Source organism: Diceros bicornis, chromosome 7 (assembly GCF_020826845.1).
Source record: "Diceros bicornis minor isolate mBicDic1 chromosome 7, mDicBic1.mat.cur, whole genome shotgun sequence".
NCBI classification, from domain to species: Eukaryota; Metazoa; Chordata; class Mammalia; order Perissodactyla; family Rhinocerotidae; genus Diceros; species Diceros bicornis.
In genome coordinates, this window is record NC_080746.1 from 59,548,571 (window position 1) to 59,554,037 (window position 5,467).

The window sequence follows — 5,467 nt, forward strand, 5'->3', positions numbered from 1 at the left end:
CAAATAGCGATGAAAAGAATGCTGTTATAGCAATACTCATCTCAGACAAAATAGACTTTAAAACAAAAACTGTAATAAGAGATAAAGAAAGACACTACGTAATGATAAAGGGAACAAATTCAACAAGAGGGTATAACACTTGTAAATATCTATGCACCCAACATAGTAACACCTAAATATAGAAAGAAATTATTAACAGACATAAAAGGAGAAATGGACAGGAACACAATAATACTAAGGGACTTTAACACTCCACTAACCAATGCATAGATGATACAAAGAGAAGAGGAATAAGGAAACATTGGCCTTAAGTGACACATTAGACCAGTTGGACTTAGTAGATACATAGAGAGCACTCTGTCCAAAAACTACAAAATGCATATTGTTTTCAAATACACATAGAATGTTCTCAAAGATATGTCACATATTGGGCAACAAAACAAGTCTCCATAAATTTAAGAAGATTGAAATAATACCAAGCATCTTTACTGACCACAACAGTATGAAACTACAAATCAACTACAGGAAGAAAATCAGAAAAGTCAAGAATATGTGGAGATTAAACCAAATGCTACTGAATAACGATTGGGACAATGAAGAAATCAAAGGAGAAATCAAAAAGTACCTGGAGACAAATGAAAATGAAAATACAACATGCCAGATTTATGGGATATAGCTAAAGAAATTCTAAGAGGAAAGTTTATAGCAATACAGGGCTACCTCAACAAACAAGAAAAATCTCAAATAAACAATCTAACAATGCACCTAAAGAAACTGGAAAAAGAAGAACAAACAAAGCTGGAATCAGAAGAAAGCAGGAAATAATAAAAATCAGAGCAGAATTAAATGAAACAGAGACTAAAAAATCAATAGAAAAAAATCAATGAAATGAAGATCTGCTTCTTTGAAAAGATAAATGAAATTGACAAACCTTCAGCAAGACTCACCAAAAAAAAAAAAAAAAAGGAGATGAGGCTCAAATGAATAAAATCAAAATGAAAGAGGAGAAATTATAACAGACACCTCAGAAATACAAAAGATTATAAAGGAATACTATGAAAAGCTATATGCCAACAAACTGGATAATCTAGAAGAAATGGGTAAATTCTTAGAATCATACAACCTTCCAAAACTGAATTCAGAAGAAGTAGAGAATTTGAATAGGCCAATCACCAGTCAGGAGATCGAAACAATAATCAAAAACCTTCCGAAAAATGAAAGTCCAGGACCAGACAGCTTCCCTGGTGAAGCTGGGTATGGAAGGAAAGTACCTCAACATAATAAAGACCATATATGACAAACCCACTGGTAATATCATTCTCCATGGAGAAAAACTGAAAGCTATCTCTCTAAAAACAGGAACCAGGCAAGGATAACCACTTTCACTACTCTTATTTAACACAGTATTGGAAGTCCTAGCCAGATTAATCAGGCAAGAAAAAGAAATAAAAATGGTCCAAATTGGAAAGGAAGAAGTGAAACCGTAGCTATTTGAAGGTGACATGATTTTATATATAGAAAACCTTAAAGAATTCACTAGAAAAGTTTGAGAAATAATAAACAAATACAGCAAAGTTGCAGGATACAAACTCAACAAACACAAATCTGTTGTGTTTCTATACACTAACAATGAAGTATCAGAAAGATAAATTAAGAATACAATTGTGTGGTGATGGGTTGTAATTAGTATTTGGGTGGTGAACATGATGTAATCTATGCAGAAATAGAAGTATAATGACGTACACCTGAAATTTATACAATGTTATAAACCAATGTTACTGCAATAAACAAAAAATTAAAAAAAATACAATCCCATTAAAAATTGCATCAAAAAGAACAAGATACCTCTGAGTAAGCAAAGAGGTGAAAGACCTGTACACTGAAAACTATAAAACTTTGTTGAAAGAAATTGAAGAAGACACAAAGAAACAGAAAGATATTCCATGCTCTTGGATTGGAAGAAGTAACACAGTTAAAATATCCATACTTCCTAAAGCAATCTACAGATTCAATGCAATCCCTATCAAAGTTCCAATGACATTTTGCACAGAAATAGAACAAAGAATCCTGAAATTTATATGGAACAACAAAAGACCCTGAATACTCAAAAGGATCTTGAGAAAAAGAACAAGCTAGAGGTATCACACTCCCTAATTTCAAGATATACTACAAAGCTATAGTAACCAAAACAGCATGGTACTTGGGCAAAAACAGACACACAGATCATTGGAACAGAATTGAGAGCCCAGAAATAAACCCAGACATCTATGGACAGCTGATTTCTGACAAGGAAGCCAAGAACATGCAATGGAGAAATGAAAGTCTCTTCAATATATGATATTGGGAAAACTGGACAGCCACATTCAGAGGAATGAAAGCAGAGAAAGTAGAGAAAGAAAGTGTCATACACCATACATAAAAATTAACTCAAAATGGATTAAAGACTTGAATGTAGGACCTGAAACCATGAAACTTCCAGAAGAAAACATAGGCAGTACGCTCTTCGACATCGGTCTTAAGAGCATATTTTCAAGTACTATGTCTGACTGGGCAAGGGAAACAATAGAAAAAACTAAACAAATGAAACTACGTCAGACTAAAAAGCTTCTGCACAGCAAAGGAAACCATCAACAAAATGAAAAGAAAACCTAACAATTGGGAGAAGATATTTGCAAACCATATATCTGATAAGGGGCTAATATCCAAAATATATAAAGAATTCATACATCTCAACAACAAAAAAAGTAACAACCAATTAAAAAATGGGCAAAAGATCTGAACAGACATTTCTCAAAAGAAGATATACAAATGGCCAACAGGCACATGAAAAGATGTTCATCACTAATTATCAGGGAAATGCAGATCAAAACTACAATGAGATATCACCTCATGCCCATCAGCATGGCTATAATTAACAAGACAGGAAATAAGAAGTGTTGGAGAGGATGTGGAGAAAAGGGAACTCTCATATTCTGCTGGTGGGAGAGCAAACTGGTGCAGCCACTATGGAAAACAGTATGGAGATTCCTCAAAAAATTAAGGATAGAACTACCATATGATCCAGCTATTCCATTGCTGGGTATTTATCCAAAACCTGAAAACACGAGCACGTAAAGATACATGCACCCCTATGTTCATTGCAACATTATTCACAATAGTCAAGACTTGGAAGCAATCGAGGTGCCCATCAAGGGATAAATGGATAAAGAAGATGTGGTATTTATACACAATGGAATACTACTCAGCCATAAGAAATGATGAAATCCAGCCATTTGTGACAGGATGGATGGACTTGAGGGTATATGCTAAGTGATATAAGTCAGAGGGAGAAAGTCAAATATCATAAGTAGAAGATAAAAACAACAATCACATAGAGACAGAGATTAGATTGGTGTTTACCAGAGGGAAAGGGGTCAGGGAGAGAGATGAAAGGGGTGATTAGGCACATGTGTATGGTGATGGATTGTAATTAGTCTTTGGGTGGTGAACATGATGTAATCTATGCAGAAATTGAAATATAATGATGTACACCTGAAATTTATATAATGTTATAAACCAATGTTCCTGCAATAAAAAATCTCTCAGCAAATTTCAAATGTAAAGTACAGTATCATTAACTATGGTTACAGTACTGTCCTTAGATCTCCAGAAGTTATTCATCCTGCATAACTGAAACATTGTGCCCTTTGTATGTGATTGTCCAGGGATGTCACAAGATGTCTCAGAGGATGAGAAACTCAGTGAGGAACAGTTGAACAAATTCCAAGACCAGAGCACTGTTCTCATTTCATCTATTACCAAATATCAGGCGAGTGAGGGGAAGGATACATGACTCTTGAAATTCATATGTGCAGCCATAGGCTCTGTGAAGGAGGTAGGTTTCTCAGTCAAGCATGGCACTGTTCTCTCTGTTGCTTTGACAGTAGAAGATGTAAGTCCTGTAACGTCCCTGGTGAACTTGCTCTAGAAACAGAATTCACTGAGTTATTTCCTAGTGTTTCAGCTTATTCCTAGTGTTTCCCCTCACCCATCTCACATACCTCAGCATGCATAGCCAGTGATGCTGAAAACTCTGTTCCTCTTCCAAAGATATTTCTGCTTTGGAAAAAATACACCTGCTCTTGAATTTGCTTGGTCTTGATCCTGATAATGATGGGATTCAGCACAGGTGGAATCAGAATGCAGACATTAGCCACCAAGATGTGGATATGAGGTAGAATGAGATGTCCAAACTGCTGAGTAAGGGCTGTGAAGATCCCAGGCCCTAAAAGAAGATGATGATGCAGACAAGGGAGCCACGTGTATTGAAAGGTTTTTGGCAAGCTTCTTGGGAAGGCATGTGGAAGACAGCATGGAGATCAACATGTAGGAAATGAAAATTAACAGCACATCTAAGACCACTGTTGACACTATGACAAAAAGTCCATAGCAGATGTTCACTCGAATATCATTATAAGCATATTTGGCCAAGCAAATGTGTTCACAAAAGGTATGTGGCATAATATTATTTTGGCAGAAAGTCAATTTTGTCAAAAGAAATATTATGGGGAAAATTGTACAATAACTTCTCAGATAGATGGTAACACCAATTTTCCTGATCAGTGCACGTGTAAGAATAGTGGTGTATGTCAGTGGGTAGCATATGGTAATGTAGCGGTGAAACGCCATCACCAGCGAGATCCCAGACTCAGACATGAAAGTGCAGTGGATGATGAAGAACTGAGTGATGCAGCGATCTAAGGAGATCTCCTCAGCATGGAACCAGAAGATGCCCAAAGCTTGAGGCATTGTGAATGTAGAAAGGACAATGGCTGCTCCAGCCGGCGCGCAGAGGAAGAAGTACATATGATCACGGAGGTTGCACTTTGCGAGGATGATGAAGATAAGCAGGCTATTCCAAGTAGGACGATGACACAGGAAATGAAGAAGGGGATGGAAATCCACATGTGCTGGTTGTCAAGGCTGGGGGTGCTCAGCAAGCCAAAGACTGGGTGGCTAACACCAGTGTGGTTTATGGTAGTCATACCTGTGGAGACCACAGAGACATCACCTCCTATTCACAGACAGAAATGAAAATACAGATTTTCCTATAATATTCTTTGTGAAGGCACAAGGAGCTTTTGGTGTATCTCATACTCTCCATCTTCTTTGAACATGCAAATAATAAGAAACATAAAAGGTCATTGGGATATGTTCTCTACCTCAATGAGTGATAGTCTAATTAAAAGGTATACATATCTCCAGCTAATGAAATAAAACATATTGTTGTATGTATTTCTCCTACAAACAGAGGATTATGAATATACAAAGGAAATCATTATGTGTATCTGGGAAGGTTGTAACAAGATGTTTCTTGAACTTGAACTTGACCTTGTGGTGGGTATTTTATCACAAGGAGAAGAATGAAAAGAGAGGGATCAACAGAAGAAAACACAGGTATTCAAATCAAAGTATAGCATGTTCATGA

At 36.4% G+C, this 5,467-nt stretch overlaps 1 pseudogene; it reads right to left on the reverse strand.

Annotated features, from left to right (window-relative positions):
* Window positions 1–3,786: 3,786 nt before the first annotated feature.
* Window positions 3,787–5,130, reverse strand: LOC131407964 (olfactory receptor 52B4-like; annotated as a pseudogene).
* Between the last annotated feature and the right edge of the window lie 337 nt (window positions 5,131–5,467).